The sequence below is a fragment of the Tenrec ecaudatus genome, chromosome 6, assembly GCF_050624435.1.
Source record: "Tenrec ecaudatus isolate mTenEca1 chromosome 6, mTenEca1.hap1, whole genome shotgun sequence".
Taxonomy (NCBI): Eukaryota; Metazoa; Chordata; class Mammalia; order Afrosoricida; family Tenrecidae; genus Tenrec; species Tenrec ecaudatus.
In genome coordinates, this window is record NC_134535.1 from 32,716,749 (window position 1) to 32,740,912 (window position 24,164).

General features: G+C 39.3%; 1 protein-coding gene across 2 annotated transcripts in view; it reads left to right on the top strand.

Annotated features, from left to right (window-relative positions):
- The window catches only part of CEP83 (centrosomal protein 83), a 131,703-nt gene that overhangs the window by 995 nt on the left and 106,544 nt on the right, over positions 1-24,164 (top strand). The gene's annotated exons all lie outside the window — the stretch shown is intronic.

Here is a 24,164-nt window from a genome sequence, read left to right on the forward strand (position 1 = left end):
TTTTAAAAGCAGTTGATGGTGGTTCCTATGTTCAGGCTAGCAGCACGAAGTACTTGAGAAGTGTTCAGCTGAGTAGGTTGTTGCAGCAGTGCGCCTGTTGCCAAGCAACAGCTCCATAAACAAGTCTCCTACTCAGGATATCATTAATTGTGCCCCACATATATGAGCCCAGAATCCTCCATATTCCTAAATCGAGCTGGTAGCGGTTATGATTCAGACCTGGCACATTTTGTGTAGAATATATTTCAGGGTCAGACAGGAATTCTCCAGGGAGTTCAATTGAATTTGAGTTGCTTTTTGTTTTTTTTAGAATGGGGTTTGCTGGAATGTTACCATTACTTTGAGATTTTCTAACCAGATGAAGTACGCAGGCTATATTCAGGAATTTTTCTCAAATAATTTTGAGTTCCACACAGCATTGGGACATGGAAACACTGATTATTGACAGGTAGTTTTAAAGCCTTGGTTTAACCAATAACTCATGTGTCTTCCTGCACAGAACTCTTAAAGATGTGACTTGTTTCCAGATCATTTTTTTTCAGGATCTTTTGAATGCAGTAACCTTTCAAATAAAAAAGTAACGAGACATTTTGAGGCGCAGTGAGATGAAATGGCTTCATTGAAATCAAACTAGGAATTGGAATTAAAAGCTTGGTGTTCCATCATAACCCTTACCGTATATCATAACCGCTACCGTGTTTACTTTCCCATATGATGATGTTGAAGTACTGACATTCAGTAATTGGACAAGATGCACAGAGAAGACAAAAAATGATATGTGCCAAGAATCCTCCATCAGAAGGCATAGGAAATTCCTATTTAAGTAGCAGAGATGAATGAAATCTCAGTGAAAAGATTACTGAATTGTCAGTATTACCTTTTTAAAAATTTCCTCCATACTGTCTATTTGCTTTAAGTAAATGGTTTCATTTTAATCTCGTTATACATAATAGATTCACTAAGAAATTTTCTTCAGTTGTCAAATTTACTTGCACTTTTAGGGAATATATATATACATACGGATCTATATAAAACATTTTTGGAATACTTTTTCCTTACTAATTGACATTCACATTTCTTAATCTGAGCTCTTAAAAAATTTTAATTTATGAAGTTTATGATCTTTATGGGAAACAAAAACTAGGTTCTGACCAAACTGGTTTTTCACTACCCTCTAAGCTTACAGTGTGGTTTTCCCTATCCATACCATTCATTCTACCTAGCTAAACTGATTTCCTCCCTAAAACCTAAATTGTACCTATTCTTGAAAGTTCAATCCATTATGACCTCTGGAATGACCTTTAAAACCTTATCATACTTGTCAGTCACCCTTATTGATTTTATACTTGTACTTTTATTTATGTGTATTTGGATTCCTTCCCATTAGATTGTAAGCAATTTAAGGGCAGGATACCAGATCCAATGCACTCCCCCCCCCCTTCCATAGCAAAGGGAAAGCTAAAAAAGATTGTGGAGAGAGGCAAGGAAAGGAAGGGTAACTAAATCATAAGCAAGGGATTTAAATAATGGGGGATTCATTAGAATCAGAAGGCAGGCTTTTTTTTTTGTTCCTAGAAAGTGAATGTTTGAGAATTTCCCATGACAATATCAGTAGTAAGCGCTCCCTCATGAATGCTGACACGACTCCCCAGGGGGTTGGGGAGTTTGGTCAGTTTCCTGGTTCTTCCTTGGTAGAATCTTAGTTTTAAACATCTCGCTATTTCTCTTCCTCAGTGTCCTTGCATCCTTTTTCTCCCTTCTCTCTTTTGCTTTCTCCCATCCCTGTTTTCCCAGTTCCTCATATTATCCCTTTAAATTTCACTTTTTGATTTGCTCAGTCTTATTTTATGAAATTATGCCAGTCCTTTTATCTGACCCTCATAAGTGAACAATTTTCTAAAGTATATTTTTTTTACCAGGTGTGTCCTTTCTGGGTCATGGAGCATTCACTGACTTGTCAAGGCTAGTGCTCCTTCTTTTGAATTTAATTCGCCATTGGTTCAGGATGGGTTAGGTGTTGTTCTGCTAAGGGAAAGGCCACCCATGCGCCACTCTAAGGGAGAAAGAAAGGGCTACTGCTTCCCTAGAGACTTAGAGTCTCCCAGACTCGATAGAGCAGTTCTACTCTGTCATATAGGGTTGCTATGAATCATAATTGACTTGATGACAGTGCATTTGGCTTTTAACCCAAGGTGAAAGAAGCTAACAAAATACTCAGTTATTTAAATTTTTCCCCTGTAAATTGTGACTTTAAATCATTTTGAAGGAAACTATATTATAGCTACTCGTTCTCTTTTGAAAACCACCTATCATTTTTAGATGTTTTTCTTGAAAAAATTCCAGGTCAATTTTAAAGTCGTACTATAAAGCCTGTGACTGATGATTGTAAAAAAAAAGAGCTATATCAGTACTTTTCTAATCTTGCTTTGATTCAGTTGTTCCTTAGTGAGCTCTCCTCCCTAGCTTCTGTGGTGTTGCCCAGTAACAATTGCAGTATAACATAGCAACCACAGAAAACACAGAGTTGGACTACAGGGATTTTCCTGATGAAGGTGCAGTGCCTATCAGTAGTGTTCACTTCCAAGCTCCCAACCAAATCACATCCTGGTGTTGGTAGACATTTGAGATATTGTTAAGCTTAAACAGCATACACTTAGAGGGATTTTTCAGAAAGGCAACAAATTATGCACATTGTTTTGTATACAGATTCATGATAAATATGTATTGGATGGAATTTTAGTATATGAGAAGGTCATGTAAAAGGGGGGTTCAACTAAAGACTGGCCTACTCTGTGTGAAACACTGTTAAGTACTAATTAACAGCAGAGATTTCACGATGGATAGCGTCAACCAGAGCTGTGTAGGTGAAGCTGAAATGGTTTTTAGTAACATTTTTATATTATTCCTGGAGGTTCATAAGGAGCCCCAGTTGTCATAATGGTAATGTGTTGGGCTGTTCATGGCAAGATCAGCAGTTAGAAACCACCAGCTGCTCTGAGCTCCGATAAAGAGTTAGCATCCTGGAAACTCACCGGGCCAGTTCTACCCTCTGCTATAGGGTCGCTATGAGTTGGCATTGACTTGATGGCAATAAGTTTGGTTTGGTTTTGGTGTGGAAGCTCGTGGAAACCTTGTGTCAGTAGCTTTAATAAGCTATTATATATAATAGGTATTATGACTGTGGGAAGAGAACTGATTCGAGACCAAGGCTTGACTGGGTGAGCCACTTGACCTGTTTTCTTATTAAAAAAACAACAACAAAAAACTATCATTACTTCAGGAATTGTGTGCTTCCTATAGTTACTTCTCTGGTTCATTGACTTAGGAGGAACACCCAACCTAGAACCTAGAGCTCTGTTGCCGCAGGCGAGGCTTTCATGGAAAATGTCATACTGAATCTGAGTCTTGACGTTGGTGAGATTCAGCTGAGTGAAAAGAGTTGGGAACCAGTGGATATGTGGAACTGCAAGTTAAGTGATCTTGGAGAGTAAGCAAGAATCAGCTTGGAGAGGGGGAAGGGCTTCTATTCTTTTTGAGGGATTTGTACTTCTCCAGAGGGTTTTTAAGGCTGTAACGTTTAGATACAGGTTTCCAGGCACCTCCTGGTGGCTTTAAACTGCCAATCTTACAGCTAGTAGTCTCGTACTTAAATTATTTTCACCAACCAACGAGGGACAGAACTTTTAGAAAATAAGCCTACTAAACTTTTCCTTGTCAGGTTGTTGGGTGCCATTTAGTTGGTTCTGACTCTATAAAGCAGTAAGAAATAATTGCCTCGCTTGGGCCATTCTCAAAATTGTTGCTATGTTTGAGTCATTGTTTCATCCACAGTGTCAGTCTATCTCATTGAGTATCTTCCCCCTTTTCACTAACCCTCTACTATGCTGAGGAAGTTTATTGTGCTAGCCCAGCTGATAAACACATGTGGGCTTAATTGAAGGGCGGAGAGATAAATGGCTCCATGATAAACGGCTCTGCAAGCCTTGCCTTTCTTGCCTCTCACTCTTTGATCATCGGACCAGTGTGCAGCTGCCTTGCTTGTTCTGTGCCTCAATTTGCAAGCTACACTACCTGTGGGACACCTAATCTGTGGACTGTGTTGCTGTAATTTGAGGTTCCTTCAAAACCTGCTTGGCCACACAATTGGAATTTACATCTCTTGAGCTGGGGACTGACTGTTGGTGACCTGGCTGACTGTTGGTGACCTGCCTTGCTGTTTGCTGCCTGTGCCCAGATAGCCTGAATTTTCTCTACAGAGGACTACCTGGCTGCCCTCAAGACCTGAAGGACTGCCAGTGTCTCATAACTCTCTCATGGGAGTGAGTTGCACTGAGCCATTTGTACTGCTGTACAATTTAACTGTTTATCTCTTGTGCTATCTATCTGTGTGTGTGTGTGTGTGTGTATATATATATATATACATATATATATATAAATTATTAGCAATCTGGTTTTGTCTCTCTAGAGAACCCTGTCTATTACATACTTAGCAGGATGTCCTTTCCCCGAGTCCCTTCTGATAACATGTCCAAAGTATGTAAGAGCAACTCTGGCCATATTTGCTTCTAAGGAGAATTATGGATATATTTCTGAAACAGATTGGTTGGTTCTTTTGGCAACCCACAATCTTTTTAATATTCTTCACTGACATTGTGATTCAGATGGATCAGTTCATTTACAGTCTTCGTTATTCATTGTTCAATGAGGGGATTGAATATACATAGCTTGGGTTGCATGCACCTTAGTCCTCAAAGTGACATCTTTGCATTTTAGTACTTTAAATAAAGTGGTTTTGTGCAGCAGGTTTGCCCAGTGCAAAGCATCTTCCTTATCTTAAGGTCTTTAAAATTACTTTCTATTGTTTGGAATGTTATAAACTTGGATATTTACTTCCCTGGCAATTTTTAGCCTAAGCTTTTGTATTTTTTTACCGTATTTTTGTATTTCTTTTTTGATACTTATATATGAGATCAATTAGTTTTGTTGTTTTTTTCTCAGAGAAGTAATCAATTAGTTTGTTAGCCTGGCAAAATGTGTTTCCCTGTCCCTTCTCCCCACTATAACAAAAGCTGTGTGGGATCAGGGGTTTTTCTGTCTTGGGCACATCTTTAGTCTTGGCACTTAAAACCATTTCTTGCTCATTATAGGCAATCAATTAAAAAAAAGTATCTAATTGAGTTTTTGGTGAAAGTTACACTACATGTTAGGTTCTTGTTTGAAATTCCCACACAAGTTGTTCAATGACATTTGTTACATTTATCACAATATGTCGACAGACTCTTATTTGTTGTTTGCCCCATTTCTAGTACTCATGTTTCTCTGCCCTCCTATCATGTCATATTTTTCTCTGGGTAATTGTTGCTATTTTGGTCCTTGTGTAGAGCACTTGTCTCTTAGTGGGTAATGCCCTTTGTTTTCTGTGCCCTTGTTATTTTGCTAGAAGGTGATCATGGGATAAACTTGGTTCTAGGTTTAAAGAGTGGTAGTCTCAGAGTTTTCTGGTCTTGGTGGTTCTAGTTTGTCTGACTTTTAAATTGTTGTGTTTTTTTTAAGAATTTAAGTTCTCCATATTTTTATTGTAGTCTATCCTGGGTTATCTAATAACAGCTCTTGATTGGCATTAAACAAATGGAATAAACTTGATTACCGTGAACATAGAAACCCATTCCTCACTGAAACTGCATGATAAAGCTGAATGATCTCATGGAAGTAATGTTAAAGTCAAGACCTACCTAAGGGATAGATAGGAGTCAGCCTGGTAAACTGTGTGGGGCATAATAAGGCAGGCAGGGAGCAGCATGCTAGACTAGATAGTGCGTTCCTGGCACAGAATGAGACGCAGTATGGCCAGAATAGAGACAGGTGTAAGTTAGAGCTGGAGAGAGATGTCTGAGTGGGAGGGGCATAACTTACACTGAAGACTTTGGTTTTAATTCAGCAGCAATAGGAAGTCACATAATCACAAAAATCACCCAGACCATAAAATTGACACCATTTAGGAAATAACAGACCAAAGCCAGGAAGCTGTTGTAAATCAGAGTTGAACTGTGATAGTGGCTGGCAGTGGCGGTGGATTAAAGTAGGCAGAGTAGAGCGACCCTGAGAAGGAAAATTGAGGGATTGAGTATGGCGAGGGAAAGAACAGAGTTAAGGTTGACTCACAGGTAAAAGTGGAACAACGAGGCGGATGGCAATACTGTTCTGAGAGAGAACACAGAATATTGCTGCTGCTGTTAGACACTCTTGAGTAGACTGACTCAGTGATCATGTGTGCAACAGAGTGAAACACCGTCTGGCCTGCATCATCCTCACAGTCATGCTGGAGCCCATTGTAGCCACTGGGTCTGTTCATCTTGCTGCGGAGCTTCCTCTTTTTCCATGACCTCTATTTACCAAGTATGACGTCCTTTTCTAAGGAGTAATTTATGCCAACCTCACCTCTCTAAGACAGATATGTTTGCTCCTCTGGCAGTCCAGGGTACTTTCAATAATCTTACTCAGCACCAGCGCTCAAATGCATAATACCTTCTCCAGTCTTCTGTATTCGTCATTCAACGTCCATGCAATTATGAGGTGATTGGAAATGCCTTGGTTTGGTGTGGGACAAGGAGCCCTGGTGGTGGGTATAGCTTTGGGCTGCTAAGCACAAGGTCAGCAGTTCAAAACTAGCAGCTACTCCACCGAAGGATAAGGCTTTCTATACCCATAAAGAATCTCAAAAACCCAAGGGAGTTCTACTTGTCTTATATGGTTGCTGAGTCAGAATTGACTCGATGGCAGTGAGAGTTGGGCCCTTTACTCCCTAAAATTGCACTTTTGGTCTATAACAGCAGATTTGATCGTTGTTTGATTTCTTGACTGTTGCTTCCATAAAGTTGATTGTGGATCCCAGTAAAAGGAGCTCTGGTAGCATAGTGGGTTGGTTACACATTGGGCTACTAACCCCAACAGCAGTTCACGGCCTCCACCTGCTCTGCAGGAGGAAGCCTTACAGTCTGCGCTGTCCTATGTAGGTAGGGTCACTGTGAGTCGGACTCCATGGCAGCGAGTTTGGTTTTGGAGTGGACGCAAGTAAAATGAAATCCTTGACAATTCAACTCTTCTCTGTTTATCATGATGTTGTTTATTGGTCTATTTGTGGATATTTTTCTTTATATTGAGTTTTAATCCATGCTGAACATTGTTCCTTAACCTTATCATAGCTGCTTCAAGTCTTCCTGGTTTTCAGCCAGCAAGATTGTCACCTGCAAATTGCAGCGTGTTAATGAGCTTCCTTCAGTTCTGATGGCTCATTCGTCATGTAGGGCATTTTCTCAGATTATTTGCTCAGTATAAAGATTGAGTAACTATGATGAAAGGGTTCAATGTTGATGCACAACTTTCTTGATAATAAACTATGTAGTATTCCCTGGTTCTGTTTGAACAGCTGCCTCTTAGTTTATGTAGAGCTTCTTTAGGAGCACAATTAACTCACACCGAGTAAGTCGATTATGACTCAGACCCTATAGGAATGAATAGAACTGCCCTATGGGTTTCTTAGACGCTAAATATTTATGGGGGCAGAAAGCCTTATCTTCCTCCTGCAGAGAAGCTAGTGGGTTTGAAATGCTGACCTTGCGCTTAGCAGCCCAATATATAACCCACTACATCAAATTAAATATTCTGGAATTCCCATTCTTCGCAATGTTATCTATGGTTTGTTATGATCCACACAATCGCATGCCTTTGCATAGTCAATAAAACACAAGTAAATATATCTGTGGTATTCTCATTGTAGCCAAGATTCATCTGACATCAGCAGTGATACCCCTCATTCCATATCCTCTTCTGGCTCGAATTTCTGGTAGCTCTTGCTGTTGACACACTGCTGCATCCATTTTTGGATCAGCTTCAAAATTTTGACTTGCAGGTGATATTAACGATATTGTTAGATGATGTCCACCTTCTGTTGGGCCATCTTTTTTGGAGTAGGCACAACTAGGATCTTTTCCAGTCTGTTAACCAGGTAGCAGTCTTCCATATTTCTTGGAGTAGACGAGTGATTTCTTCCAGTGCTGCATTAGTTGCAGCTGCATCAGAATAGGAGCAGAATTTTAGAGGAATAGGAGTTTGGAACAGGATAAGTTGTGAAAGTGTCGGGTGAATTATCTGGATATGTGGACTTGGAATTCAGGAGAGAAATTTAGGCTAGAGATTTCAGGACCCCGAGCCAACAACCACTAACTCCTTTTTAACTCATGGGGACCTCGTGTCTCAGAGTAGAATTGTGTGCCACGGGTTTTCTTTCAGTGGCAGAGTTTTTGGAAGTAGCTTGTCAGGCTTTTCTCCTGAGGAATTTCTGAGCGAATGAATTTCCAACTTTGTGGTTAGCAGCCAAGCATATCAATGGTAATTGATGCCATGGAGATGATCTATAAGAGGAGGTGTACAAGTGACAGAAGAGAATGAAGTAGTGGACAGAGAGGTCCTAACGGAGGACCAAAATGGAGAGAATGTGTTAGTTAAGATAGAATCTTGGAGGAAAGCTCAGAGACAAAAGGAAAGCAGATTGGTTGCCTTGGAAAGGGAGTGCTTTAAGGAGGGAGGAGGAGGGCAGCAATACTAAATACTGTGGAATAGCCAAGTAAGGGTTGAGAATTGTTCATTGGACTGCATAACAAGAAGCTTGCTGTTGACTTTGGCACGAGCACTCTGAGTTAAGAGTGACTGCAGGTTACTTTGGATTCAGTAGTAAATGGAAGGAAGATTTTGCAGGAAGTGTTGCCATGAAGGGAAAGCATGGGAAAAGGCATTAATTTAATGAACATTTAAGCGCAGGCTCTGTGACAGTCTCTTTATAAATGCTAAATACTGGAGGCTAGACCCACAAACCCTTGTCTTGGAAGGATTTGTTATCCAACCCCGGGAGACCCTGTAAGAAGTGCCATGAAGCTCTACAAGGCCGTGTCAGAAGGCATTAGCTGAATTCAGTGAAAGTGCAAAGCAGAGATTGTGATCAGGATGGACCTCACTGATTCTGTTTGGGAATTCCACTTTGAGTTAGTTTTGGGAATTCAGTAGATGTTGACCCATAGGTTAATGGGGCATCCCTACAGAGTGAGCACTGGAAGTGAAGGGATGGAGGTGTACATTTGTATGAGGTCTAGTAAAATTTGGCATGATTGACATGAAGGTATGAGATAAGGCTTATATTCCAGATTATTCTTGATCTTGTATTCCTACTAAAGAATCGGGATTTGGGCTTGTAAGAATTATAAAGTCAGAATTCTGCTTAAGCAACTGTTTGATGTTACTAGTCATTTCGAGAAGAATTTGGTGGTAGTATCAGTATCAGTTAAGCCAAAAACCCAACTGCCATGGAGATGATTCTGACTCAGAGCAACTGTATAGGACAGAGTAGAACATGCCCCTAGACCTTCCCAAGATTGTAAATCTTCACAGGAGCAGATAGCCTCAACCCTCTCCTGTGGAGTGGCTAGTGGGCTAGAACTGTGATTAGCCCAGTGTCTACCCACCAGGGCTCCTTTCAGTGTCAGGGCTATGCAGGCATGTCATGATCAAGATTTAAATTGTGATGGATTGAAGTGCTACTTTGTATATATCCATAGCAATCTATATTTAAATTAAAATTTCAAAACTTAAACTTTATTGATTGAGCAAACATTTTGAGGTCTATACTTTTAGTATGCTAGACACTATATAGAGAAGGCATTGACATATGAATGCTCAATAAGTTTGTTAAAGAATAAAGTTTGCCTCCATGGAGTTGTTACACAAGACATAGTGGCAGGTAACATATAAGGAACTTTTAAGTCCCAGAAATGCTATCTCAGTATGCTGGGCGTGCGATGGCATCCAGGATGAGAGAACATAATGACCAAAGCTCCAGAGCTGTTACAGTGAATGCGTACGTTTGATACAGATTTTGTACCGAGTAACCCAAGAATCTTAGTCACACAGTGTAATTTATACTTACTTAATTGCTTTTCTATTTGGGCGGTGGCTTGAGATTGTCCCTTAACATAGTACCTGAACTGTCCTTTAGGTTTTACTTTCTTTAGTATGGTCTCTAGAGAGAAAATAGAATTGTGAGCATATGGATTCTCAAGCCAGACTTATAGGATTGAATACTGCTTTTGTACTGCACAAGCTTTGTGGCGTGGGGATAGTTATTAACTTACAGTCCTTAGTTTCCTTACCAGTAAGATGAAGTTAATAGTAACAGCTGGCATAGTTATTGCCATCACCTTTCTCATTTATTATGGTGAGCGGTTTCCTTCAATTCAGGATTATCTTGCTTAAATGCTGTAGAATTAATAGAGGGCCTCTCTTTAGAAACGAGGCAAGAAAAGATACTCCATAAAGCAATGTACTCACTCTTATCAAGTTGATTCTGACTCACAAAGACACTAGACTGAAGAAATACCTGTCAAGATATCTTGGGGAGAAAGCCGGGCTCTCTGTTACCATACGGAGTCTTGGGACCCACAGGGCCAGTTGTACCCTGTCCTGTAGGATTGAGATGAGTTTGCATTGACTTGAGGGCAGCCACTTGGTTTTGGAAGATTTCTTGACATTCCTTTCAGAGTCAAATATGCCCTGATTGGGCAGGAAGTTGTTGATGGGTACCCTTGAGTTGGTTCATACCCACCCTCTGTACACTGCCCAGTTCTGCCTACACCAAATTAAGTTTTGTGGAATTCTCATTCGTTTGTTGAGTGGCTTTGAAGTCGAGAGTGTAGAGATGGTTATTTTTTTCCTGACTTTTTATAGAAAGGGTTTATTGATCAATCTCATCACTATGTTATGTTCTAAGTAGGAAGTCTGTTCTTTGGTGTATGTGTTAAATTCTCTTTGGGGAATAAAATTTCCCATACATCTTTATATTACTTACAATTCTTTGCCCAGCATTAGGTGTTTGTTTTTGGGTGCTATTGTGTTGTTTTCTGACTTGTAGCAAACCTAAGTGACAGTAGGAACTCTCAGGTTTTTTGAGCTGTAATCTTTTTTTTAAAAATCATTTTATTGGGGGCTCATACCATTCTTATCACAATCCATACATCCACCCATTGTGTCAAGCACATTTGTACATTTGTTGCCATCATCCTCAAAACATTTGCTATCTACTCAGCCCTTGGTTGGTATCAGCTGAGCTGTAATCTTTATGGAAACGGACTTCTCTCCTGTGAAGCTGCTGCGTGGGTTTCCTACTGTCACCTTGGTTGACAGCCAAGCACTAAACTATTTGCGCCACCAGTGTTCTTTAAGCATCTGTTCCCAATGTTAAAGCAATTACCAAACCAAACCATTTGAGTCTATTCTAACTCATACTGACGCAGAAGGACCGAGTAGAACTGCACTGTCGGACTTCCAAGGCTGTAAACTTCATGGAAGCAAACTGTACCGCTTCCATGGAGTGGCTGGTGCATTTGAACTGCCTACCTACCTTTAAATTGGCAGGTGAGTGTTTTCACCCCAGTACTACTAGCGCTCCATGGGCATTTGTTAGTTACTACAAATCTAGGCAAGAGCTTTAAAAAGTTCATGGAAAAATGAAATTAATATGATTATGGAACTTTTCCATGAACTTTTGGTTTCAAAAGTTCCTTGTATTTGTTGAACTGGATTTCCTGGTTTTCCCTCATGCATCAAATTGTAAGGAGTTGCCCTTTCGTAAAAGGTAGAAGCTGCTTATCAGCCTTGTATGGTGGTCACACATTGGGCTGCTAACTCCAGGGTCAGTACTTGAAAACCACCAACTGCTGCTTGAGAGAAAAGACAGGCTTTCAACTCTTGTAAAGAATTACAGTCTTGGAAACCTACAGGGTCAGTTCTGCCCTGCTCTATATAGGGTCGCTGTGCATCAGAATTGAGGATGACAGTGAGTTTGAGTGTTTATTGAATACTTGCCATATTTAGGGTTGGGGGCTGAGGGTCTAAAGATGACAGAGAAAATCTGTGCCCTCGTAGAGATCTCAGTCTAGTGAAGAAGATTGATAAATAAATAGCTGATTATAGGATGGTAAAGTTTTGATTGATAGGGATAGGTATATGCCATTGTGGACAAACACAGGGACACCCTTATCAGAATGGAATTAGGAGGAAGAGAAAAAGGAAAGCCTAACATAAGGAGGTCATGTCTGAGTTGAAGATAAGAATGAGTGAAAATGGAGACAACAAAACCTCACTGTCATCGAGTTTATTTCTACTCATAGCAACCCTATAGGAGAGGCTAGAATGGCCCTGTGGGTTTCTGAGGCCAACTGTTCACAGGAGTAGAAAGCCGCCTCCTCTTCAGAGCCGCAGCAGGTTCAAATGGCTGACCTTGCCTCGGATAGCAGCCCAGCTTGTAAGCCGCTACACCGCCAGGACTCCTCAAGCTGAAACTAGGCTGCATTTGAGAAAATGCATGATGTTTTCAATAACATATACATGGCTTAAAATTGTTAAGGCATAATGTTGAGGTGGTCTGAGAGATAAGGATGGTCTGGGTCCATGTGGTGGACAAGGTTTTTTTTTTTTCCTATTGTGAAAGGGTACTTTAATTTTTACTATAAAATATGAGCATACAAATTTAGGGCACATTTATCAATTCTTTATTGCCATTGTTGTTGTTTCAAGGTGCCATTGAGTGGCCTCCAATTCATAGTGACCTTATGTACAAACCAGGACGAAGACAAAATGCTCTTTGGTCCTGAGCCATCCTCCTGAGCCATCCTCGCAATTGTTTTTGTGTTTGAACCCATTGTTATAGCCACTGTGTGAATCCTTCTTGTCAAGGGCCTTCCTCTTTTTCGCTGGTCTCTTCTTACAACATATTCAACATATTCAAAGTCCATGAAGCACAATCTCTCCATACCTGCCTCTGAGGAGCGTTCTGGCTGTACTTCTTCCAAGAGAGATCTGTTTGTTCTTTTGGCAGTCCATGCTACTCTCAATATTCTTTTCCAGCACCATCATTTAACTGCATCGATTCTTTTTTGAAATTCCTTATTCAATATCCAACTTTCACATGCATAGGAGGCAATTGAAAATACCATGGCTTGGGTTGGCCCACCTTAGTCCTCAAAGTAACCTCTTTTGCTTTTCAACACTTTAAAGAGGGCTTGTGCAGCAGACTTACCCAGTACAATGCATTGTTTGATCTCTTGACTCCTGCTACCATGAACATCGATTGTGGATCCAAGCAAGATGAAATCTTTGACGTCAATCTTTTTTTTTTGTAATGGACAGTTTTATATACTATATTTAAAAGTTTGGATTAACCTGATAATTTTGTAAAACTGTGTGGGAGTTACTTTAGGATTCTGCAAAAGTTTTTGCAGAAATATCTGCAGATTTTTTTAAAAGTGCATCTCTAACTTCTTAAGAATCACACTTAATAATATTTAACTGTGCTATAAGACATATTTTAAGACATTATAGGTCATTGACACATACCCTGATATGGAATGAAAGACCTAATACATGCCTTTAAAATAAGACATGAATTTCAATTTTTAATATAAATACACACTAATTTGTGCACACATGGGTATTCTTGTTGATTATAAATATTGGACTTCTACAGGATGTTAATTACTACAAGGTCAGAGAATTATTTAATGTGACTCTTTTAGCCAACATGTCTCCTACAAAGGATTTCCTTACATGGGTCTGGTAAGAAGGTAGGGGAAGATATGATAGGATTCACCTATGAATAATTGGGAATTCTTTTCCTGTGTGCCATCCTGCTGTGTATAAAATAAGCCCTTTGAGAAGCAGGAGGAAGGATCTCACTACCAGCAAGGGCCGGGAGTGGAGTGTGTGTCCTACACACGAAATCCCTACACAGAGGACCTTCTGGATCCAAAATGACAGCTGTGCCATCACAAGACTAGCAGCAGAATCAGGAGCCAGAGCAAGGAACCTCTAGAGTAATGGACTTTTCAACCCACAGAGCAAGTTAAGTGCTTTTGTGCGGGAGGCTGGCTTGTGGAGTGTGTTGGCTTTGGGCACTTAATTGGGGAAATTGGACATGCTGACCGCTGAAGTGGAGCTGGGTGTCTTTGGGCTGAGGCTTACTAGAGTTGGGGGCCTCTGGGCACTTAATTCAGGCAGCTGGGTTTGCAGAACCAAAATGCTTAAGCTGAATGCCTTTGAATTGAAGCTTATAGAAGAGTGGTGTGCCCCTTTGCAGATTTATTAGCAGACCTGGAACTTTGTAACATATCCTGATAAATTACCATGAATATTTCTCACAGACATTACAACCTGTTAACTTCCTTAGTAAACCCTTAATTTGTGAGTGTTTTGTAGCCATCACAATGGATGTTACAATCCCAGAGACATCTGGTAGAAAAGTAAAATAGAGAATATTTTATTTATTGAGATCAGATGGTTACGAAAAAAGCTCAGCTGCTAAAATTATTTGAGAGCTGCAGTTGTAGGTGAAAGGGAGTTACTGATAGTCTTTGAAGTGGTGTGAGAGATTTGGTAACTGTGGCATATGGATTTGAGGCAGATAACTAAATATTTTATAGTAGAATTTCAAAGTTTCTGGGTTTCCCGAAGTGGAGCTCACCCTCAAAATTGAGGATTGTAATTTTTCCTTTGAGTAATTAATAAATTTTATTGAAATACAGATTGCATGGTTATTAAGCAGCTAGAGCAAAAGTGCAGCTGTGACAGAATTTTAATTTGATTATTCTGTTGACCGCTGATTAACTGAAAAAGATTTAAGAAGGTGTTTTAATTTAGGCATACCTATGGCATCAAACCACCATTTGTCTGTTTGCTGTACTGTGATGGCTGTGTTGTTATGATGCTGAAAGCTATGTAAGTGGTATTTCAAGTACCAACAGGATCACTATTACCCAAAGTGAACAGGTTTCAGTGGAGCTGAACATACAGTGAAAATACAAGAAGGTGGTCTGGGCTGCCACTTTGGAGGAAGTAACCCTTGAAAAGTTTAATCATAGCTTTGAAATAGTATCAGATACTGGAGCCTAATGACTGTAAGCAGTACATTATCAGAGGTAGTTCCAGAGGATGGCCCCCTTGGATCTGAGGGAAGTTGAAATGTTATTGACAAGGAGCTAATTTCTTGGAGTGTGGGCAACCATGGTGACGTGGAGATTTGGGAGCGGAGCCTTCAGGATTTTCCTTTGCTGATGGGGCACAACCTAAGGTAGGGAGATATAATTGCAAAAATCTAATTAAAAATCATTTTATTGGGGGCTCATACAACCCATCACAATCCATACATCCATCCATTGTGTCAAGTACATTAGTTGCCATCATCATTCTCACCTATAAAATTATTTTTTTAAAATCACAAAGGGCAGCATGAGAAGACAAAGCCAAATATTATAATGAAGTGTGCAGTGACCTACAGTTGGAAAACCAGAAGGGAAGAACATGCCCAGCATATACTAAATTGAAGGAATGCAAGGAAAAATTAAAATCTCAAGTTGCAGTAGTGAAAGTTTTCATAGGAAAAATATTGGATGATGCAGGAATCATCAAAAGAAGTTGCAAAGAATACACAGTCACTGTACCAAAAGAACTAGCTGACATTTCACGTTTTGAGGAGATAACAGATGAGCAAGAACTAATGGTGTTGAAGGAAGAAGTCAAGCTGCACTGAAACATTAACCACAAACAAGGCTCCAGGAACTGCTGGTTTACCAATTGAAATATTTCAGCAAGCTGAAGAAACACCAGAAGAACTCACTTGTCTGTACTAGGAATTTGGAAGACAGCAACATGACCAACTGACTGAAAAAAACAACAACTTATTTGTACCCATTTCCAAAGAACTGTGACCCAACAGAATGCTCAGGTTATAGAACAGTATCAATGATGTCACATGCAAGTAAAGTTTGCTGAATATCATCTAATAATGATTGCATCAGAACATTAACAGGGAGCTGATAGACATCCAGATGAGATTCAAAAGAGAACATGAAACAAGGAATATCACTCTTAATGTCAGATGAATCTTGGCCAAAAGCAAAGAATATCCGAAAGATATTTACTTGTATTTCATCGACCTATGTCAAGGCTTTCGATTATGTGGATCATAACAAGCTATAGGTAACCTTGAGAAGAATGGGAATTCTAGAACACTGTGCTCATGAAAACTTGTACATGGATCAAGGGGCAATGTGCAAACAGAACAAAGCCATACTGCACAGTTTGAAATCAAGAAAAGTGTGTGTCAGGTTGTGTCTTTTCATTTTACTTATTCAAAGAAGATTGTGCCATCAGGATTGGAAGAAGACTTATTAACCACCTGCAATATACAGATGACACAACCTTGCTTGCTGAAAGTGATGTGACTTGAGGTATTTGCTGATGAAGTTCAAGGATTGCAGCCTTCAATATGGATTACAATTCAATGTCAATAAGACCCAAATCCTTACAACTGAACCAATAGGTAACGTCATGCTAGATGAAGAAAAGGTTGAAGTTGTCAAGGATTTGGTCTTGCTTGGATCCCAATCAATGCTCATGGAAGCAGCAGTAAAAAACTTTAAGAATATTGAAAAGCAAGGATGTTACTTTGAGAAGTAAGGTGCACCTGACCCAAGCCATGGTATTTTCAGTTGGTTCATATGCATGCTAAAGTTGGAATAAGGCAGAACAAAGAAGAATGAATGCATTTGAATTGTGGTTCTGGTGCAGAATATTGGAAGTACCATGAACTGCTAAAAGGACAAGCTGATGTGTCTTGGAGGAAGTCTGGCCAGCGTGCTCCTTAGAAGTAAGGATGGCTAGACTTCTTCTTACATGCATAGTGCATGTTGTGAGTAGAGACCTGTACCTGGAGAAGGACATCATGTTTGGCTTAGAGAGGCAGAGAAAAAGAGGAAGGCTCACCGGGAGATGGATTAACACAGCGACTGCAACCGTGGGCTTAAGCATAGTAACAATTGTCAGGACAGTGCAGGACCTGGCAGTGTTGAATTCTGTTATGCTATAGGTCAGAACCAACTTGATGATGCCGAAAACAACAATAACAACAACAATCACACTAGTAACATTGGAGCCTTGGGAAAAGATGAGACTTTCTACTCCTAGCAAGATGTATAGCCTCGGAAAGCCACAAGGGGCAGTTCTACCTTTCTTACAGCGTTGCTATAGTAAAAATCGACTTGATGGAAGGGAGGTTTTTAAAATTTTATTAGTAGTAACAGGTTCCCCCCTCGTTTAATGAAAACAACTGCCAAATTTGAAGTTAATAAGTTCTTAGGTTGAGTTTCCATTGCAGATGAGTTGTGTGGTATAGGAGTTATGAGTTAGTAGAGAGGTTAAGAATGAGGATGTAAATTTGGTCGTTCTTCAAATTAGAAGTAATAACTAGCTGTGAGAGTGGCAGCTCGACTTTAGAGGTGGAACCACAGGTTAGACGTTTATCATGGCAAGTAGCAGAAAGAATGCAAATAAAGGAGACTAAGAAAAGAGAGGAGGTGATCCTGGTGTTGCAGATTTAGATGATGTTGGTGCTTATAAAAGTAGATGTATTATTTCTAATGAATTCATAAAGGTTATACGAACAAGCTACATCTTAACCTTGTTTCCTTGCATTTAGTATTATTTAGTAAGCATAGTAACCTCTTGGTGAAAAATAAATTATTACCTTAATTGCATTAAGCAAGGTAAGACATTAATATAGTATTCTATTGTTTTTAAGTACTATGAAAGAATTAATGACATGGCTATTTATTTTGATGTTTTATACACCATACAGAGATTGCCCTTGTAGTCTAGTTTTGTATCATTTCAAAATCTTAGTTATGTAATAAATTTTACTTAAAGAGAATAGCATGCTACCTTACCTTTGTAGTCTGTGACGTGGTTTTTGCACATGTAATATAATGACAGTTTTAAACAATTTGATTTTATTCCCTCTTGCTTTCATATATGTTGAATACATTTATTCCACTTCAGCAGTGCATTCTTCGTCTTCGCTGTTTTCTCAACCAGTTTTCCTATGTCTTTGCTGTAAAACATTTTCCATGATAATTTATATAATTTAAAACTTACCACAAGGTGTCATTATAACCTACAAAAAGACTTTTCTATGTAAAAATGTGCAATATTAATTGTATAATTTTTACATTTCCTTATTTTTAAGTGTTTCAGAGTGTTTCTTTTTTCTTTTGCACATCTACAGTTATCCCTCAAGATATATATGTCTTAAGGAAAAAATTAAGTAACTCATGTTCATGAGTTCTTATATTTTTGCAAAAACATACGCTTTCCACCCACATTTTCTTAAGAATCTGTTGCTATAGAAATGATTGCTTGAAGGAAAGAGTGAGGAATAGCAGCAGCAGGTGGACATTTAAGAAACAAAATACTTATTTTATGTCTTTGTTCCTGACAAATCCAGCTTTAGTTGACTTTTTCTGCTTCTGAAATCCCTGTAGAAGAAAGATGGCTATTCCAGGTGTTGACTATGGTGGGATTTGGAATTTAATAAGATGCCCTTGCAAAGGCCCTTATAAGTGTTCTTGGTTCTTATGGAGAATTAGTGTTGGAAGTAAGTGTAATCTTTGAAGCAGTATTTTACTTTAATGTCATATACATTGTTCTCTTTTGCTTTTTACTGTCCTGGACTCCTCGTTGCCCTTTTACGTTGCAGTTAGGTGCCATGGAGTCCACTCCTGCTCACACTGACCCCACACATCCAAGAGAGTCTTGCTAGACCCAGAGTTACCACAGACCTTCGATTGCTAAAAAACTGAGCATTAAATGAGGTGTGCTTATTATTTTCCTTGAGGCCCTCTTACTATAAGGAGACTACTCAGTAAGTATGGTGTGATAGCTCCTCAATAAATACAGTTTAATCACCAAAAAATAAAAGATAAAAAAAGAGGGTTGGAAAGAGTGAATCGATTACAAGGATCTACATGTGACCTCCTCTCCTCCCTGGGGGATGGACAACAGAAAAGGGGGTGAAGGGAGACGTCGGACAGGACAAGATATGACAAAATAATAATTGATAAATTATCAAGGGCTCATGAGGGAGGGGGGAGCGGGGAAGGAGGGGCAAAAAAAGAGGACCTGATGCAAAAGGCTTAAGTGGAGAGCAAATGCTTTGAAAATGATGAGGGCAAAGAATGTACAGATGTGCTTTACACAATTGATGTATGTGTGGATTGTGATAAGAGTTGTATGAGTCCCTAATAAAATGTTAAAAATAAAAGCCATGCCAACCAAAAAAAAAAGATAAAAAGAGAGAATTGGTTTTAAAATTAACTTGAATGCCTTGAGGAGGACTTATTTGTCTCCCTTTTTCTTGTTCTGGAAAATTTTATAGCTTTTTTTAAAACTCTGAACTGTCTTTTAAAATGCAGTTTTTCAGAACAAATCTGATAATAAAAAAAATCTCATGTAAGTAAAACTAGAGCAGTATTTATTTTAAACAGTAATTTATAGGATATGCCATCGGGACAGTACAAAATCGTCATTGTATGTTAGAAGCCGTTTTGATAGCCTTTTTTATCTCAGAAGAAAGGTAGGATTGTGGACAAAGAAGGTTCTAGAACTCACAGGTAATAAGTGCTCCTGTTAATAGGCAATAGAGCCCACACTAAGAAGTATTAAAATAAATATAAAATAATTTTTGTCTTTCAGAACTCAGCTTTTCAGAGACACAATTTATCTTAAGCATTTGAGGTTGACTGGTTACTCTATCCTAATTTCTAGAAATCTTTTGTGTGAATTAAGCTGTACGAAAGCAGACAGTGCAATTATAAGAAAAGAATAACATTTTAATTCAGAGAGCTTGGTGGTTGATTGCTAACCACTCTAATATATATCTTCTTTCCTTCCTCTTTTGTTGCCCTCCCTACTTCTTTCTAAATCACAATGATGGGGTCTGGCACCTTACCAGGGCTTTGAAGGGTGTGCTCCCAGCTGCACTTCAGGTTCTGGCAGAGTGTCAAGTTGTGACTATTGCTTGTTTGTATAGAAGATACCTGGGATGGTCATCCAAAGGCCATTTGAGTAGGATTATTTTTGGATTATACAGAAATTTTCAAATAATATTTTGCTTGTCCGTGAAGTAATGATGTTCATTCGTCTAGACGTTTGATCTTGATTTGAAGAAATAACACTCAGTTTGGAGGCATGTAGTATTCAAAGCATTGTTTTGAAATGATTCACAGGCATAGCTTGTGCTTTTTAATGGGATGTGTTTTGGAAGCTTTCCATGAGCGTGAGCGGCTGTGCTTTTAGACTATTTTGAATTACCATACCTTTGGGCAGACATTGTACCACTGCTTAAGAAACACAGCTCCTGTGCAATGGAAAATGTCATATGTACGTTCCAGTTAGAGCTGAGTGTGACTGGTCAAAAGAAGCAGCAGGAAGAGCATGTAAGTATCGTTATTTGATAGTAGTATTTGCAAAAATAAGATGAGAAATGTAGATAATGGATGTACTGAATCTTTAAGAAATTGCCTTTCACAGACACTAAAACCCATTGCTGTTGAGCCAATTCCTACTCCTAATTACCCCATAAGACAGAATAAAATTGTTCCATAGAGTTTCCAAGGCTATAATCTTTATAGAAGCAGACTCTTCTGTGCAGCCATTGGTAGGCTTGTACCACCAGCTTTTGATTATGAGACAGGTGCTTAACCATTGCATCATCAGGGCTCCCTGTCACAAAGACTAACCTAAGTAATAAATGCTCATAAATTAATAGACTGATGAAGATAATCTGTCTTCTTTTTTTTTTTTTTAAATACAGTTAGCCTTGGACTGCTGACTGCAAAGTTGGCAGTTCAAACCTAGCTGCTCCTCTGGAAGAAGATGAAATTATCTGCTCCTATAGAGATTTAAAGCCTTGAAATTACTACATAGGGTCGCTCTGAGTCAGATTGCATTGGTTGACAGTAGGTAGATGTTAGTTGGTGAAAAGGCAAACAATTCAATAGAATAACAAAAGAACATAGTTTCCAGAATAAAGAAAAACATCTTTAAAATCTCAGGGAAGGGCAGGATAAAAACTTAGCAGAAGACTCATAGACAAAGAGGATATTGAAAATTGAAATGGCCAGTAAACAAAGAAAGGGTAGTAAATCTTATGATTTATCAAAGAATTGCTTTTTAGCCATTTTTTATTCATTTTCTGCCCTGAGATCTTGAATTTTTTTTTTAAATTCTAGAAACTGGGATTTTTTTTTTTGGCCTTTCAGTGCAACTAGTATTGATATAAGTGCATAATATAAAATCAAGGCCAGGTTTTTTTTTCCCCACAAGGTAATCTGATTGTCCCAGCATCACTTGTTCTAGACTTTTATTATCTTCATTGTTCAGCAAAACCACCTTTGCCCTAATTTAGTCTTATATAGTTTGGTCTGAATCTTGGTGCTCTCCTTTTCTTTTGCTCTGCTTCTCTATAATTAAGCCAATGTTTTTAATTAAAATGGATTTATGGTGATTCCTTTTTTAAAAAAAAACTTTATTGTGAATTGGTTGAAAGATTACAGAGCAGATTGGTTTTCCATTCAACAAGTCAAACACATTTGTTTCATGTCATTGATTGCAATGCCCACAATGTAATATCACTTGTCCCAGTTCCTCTCTATATTTTCCTATTTCCATTCCTTCTCCTTTCCTCACCCTTCTGTACTTTTGTCTTTAGGTAAATACGCCTTTTGGATTTTAAATGATTGATTATTCTAAAGTGTGTTTAACTTCTTAGTGTTATTGTACCCCTTACAGACTTATCAGTTGTTTGGCTGAAAAATTGAGCCTTGGGTGTGACTGCATTTCTAGACTTGAAGGTGACTGAGGGTCATCCTCTCTCCGTTGTTCTCCCCATCTCTTGTCTGACAATTAAGTGTGGTCTTTTTAATGATTTTGAATTTTGCTCCACATTTTTTCCCATTCTATTGAGGACTGTGGTGAGATGAAATTTCTTAACATTGCTGTACTATCCATGTCTCTATGACTCCCATCAAATGATTGAGTGGGACTATGCAAATAAGCCATGTGGAATAATAATAGAGCAGATTGGTCAGTTCTAAATGCCATTCCCCTGGCTATGCAGGAAGGGAGAGAGATTTGCTAGGAAAGGAGAGAAATCCCAGGACTTTACAAGTAGAGTGTGTTCAAAATCTGTGTCTGAAGTGGCAGAGGCTGAGACCAGAGACATCAGAGGTTGTAGCATGGAGACCATGAGATGGAGCAAAGGAGCCGGGCAGAGCCCAGGAGACCTTGAAAAGGGAACACAGGAGCAGTGTGGAGTGTGAGACTGAGGCAGAGCGTCCAGTGGCTTTTCTGGCCCACAGAGGCTGAAGCCGAGGTCTCTATAGCAGAGACTGAGCACTAGAGACATTTGGTTGCTGGGTGAAGAGAGGTGTTGCTGTGGACCAATGACCGTATCCATACTGTTTACTGAGTTTGACTTGTGGTAGCCTGTTAACTCCCCTAATAAACCCTCCTAATCGTATTATCTACGATTTCTTTATAACTGTCGCAATGAATTTTTGAACTCAGCTGTGGGAGTAGTGGTTGGTGTCAGAATAGAGAAGGCTGGAGACTGAAGACATACCTCCTGCTTCCTGACAGGGAAGCCTTAAGGAGACCAAGTGTGGCTCCCTCACACCATTTTCACAAGGATCTTCTAATGAGATCCTTTTCAGAGCAGGTGGTATTGTTAGTTTGACACCCTGTGGTTATTCTGGTCTCAAAGTTGTGGAGACCAATATTCATGTGGTCTATTGGCGTTAATCCATTAGATCAGCGGTTCTCAACCTGTGGGTCACGAGGGGGCTCAAACGACCCTTTCACAGGAATGCCTAATACTATCTGAAAACACATAGTATTTCCAATGGTCTTAGAAACCGAGACATTTCTCCTCTATCCATCTCCAGGTGGGTACACCCACATGCGAGTACCCGGCATGAAGACTTACCCATGCTTCAAGACACTATATCATTTATTTGAATTAGAAATAAATATTTCACAATATATAATTACATATTTTTGTGATGAATCACTATGCTTTAATTATGGTCAATTTGTAACAATGAAAAAACATCCTACATATCAGATATTTACAGTACTATTCATAGCAGTAGCAAAATTACAGTTATGAAGTAGCAACGAAAATAATTTTATGGTGGGGGGTCAACACAACATGAGGAACTGTATTAAAGGGTCATGGCATTAGAGAACCACTGCATTAGACTAATTGTTTCCATGCTGCTTTGATTTCTTCATTCTGTACTCTGGACCGGGAGGGAGCAATAATTGAGAGACTTTAGCTATTAATGGAGCTTTTAAGACCTCCCCTTTGCTTCTCACCAAAGGAGAATGTAGAGCATTATCTTTGTGGCCAACTGACATTGCTATTCTCCAAGTCTATGATCTAAGTCCTCAGGCCCAATGACCTATTCTATCAAGGTGCATGGTAGTTAGATGACTTTACGTCAACTTGAACATGTATAAAAGTGTAGCAGTGGGATCCAACCTGTCAATCAAGTCACAGCCTGATGATACCTCCTTGGGGGGTGTGGACTTTTAAATGACCGAACTGGGAAACCCTCCCTCTCTGCCTCTGCTTGCTGGGACTCTGAGGGCTGCTGGTGCCCTGCCATATTTCCATCAACCTTGCATCCAAGCGACTCTGCACGTAATGACCCATGATCTTCTGCCTACATTCCTCCTCCTCACCTCTCTGCGCCATTGTAAGTGGCTATGGAGTCTGAAGAGGGACTTAGGAACTTGAATTGGATTTGTGGAGTTGAGTTGGCCTGGGCTGGGATACATCATAGGGCAGTTTGAACCTATCTAGCTGCTCCACTGGGGGAAATACTTAGTGACCTACTTCTGTGAAGATTACAGCTACGAAAAGTCCTATGAAGCACTTTCATCACATGGCTTTTCTATGAGTCGTAATCAACTTGATGGCACCCAATAGTAACAGTGATCTTGTAGCATGCATCCTCCTGGTATGTCTTAGTTCTTCATCCCTTTTTATATCTGATTTGTAGTCTAGTATATGTATATACTGTTTTGTTTATTTATCCTTTGATGGCCACTGGGTCATTATATATATATATTATATAAATTTATATATATATATATATATATATATATATATATTTGGGCTGCTAACTGCATGATCAGCAGTTCGTAACCACCAGCCACTCCTCTGA